The 227-nt window shown below is 67.0% G+C and overlaps 1 protein-coding gene across 1 annotated transcript in view; it reads left to right on the top strand.

Moving 5' to 3' along the window:
* SPATA20 (spermatogenesis associated 20) overlaps positions 1-227 on the top strand; it is a gene marked incomplete at its 3' end in the record, with an annotated part of 10,918 nt that overhangs the window by 6,286 nt on the left and 4,405 nt on the right. The gene's annotated exons all lie outside the window — the stretch shown is intronic.

Raw genomic sequence — 227 nt, 5'->3', positions numbered from 1 at the left:
ACCCCTGCCGGGAGGGGCTGGCATTTCCCAAAAGCTTTGCCCCGAGCTGTGCTGTTGCTGTGCACTGGGGTTACCGCCTCGCTTTGCTCATCTGCGTCCCCGCTCAGAGATGCGTCACTCGGTGCATCCCATGGAGGGGCCGTGCTGCCCGCGGCAATGGAGCTGTTTGCTGCCTGCGGAGCTGGCAGGGGAGGACAGCGCGGCAGCTGGGGCCCGTCACCTTCGGG

The sequence above is a fragment of the Fulmarus glacialis genome, unplaced genomic scaffold, assembly GCF_000690835.1.
Source record: "Fulmarus glacialis isolate BGI_N327 unplaced genomic scaffold, ASM69083v1 scaffold20118, whole genome shotgun sequence".
NCBI classification, from domain to species: domain Eukaryota; kingdom Metazoa; phylum Chordata; class Aves; order Procellariiformes; family Procellariidae; genus Fulmarus; species Fulmarus glacialis.
The sequence above is the reverse complement of the archived record's forward strand: the minus strand, read 5'-3'. Positions and strand labels throughout refer to the sequence as shown.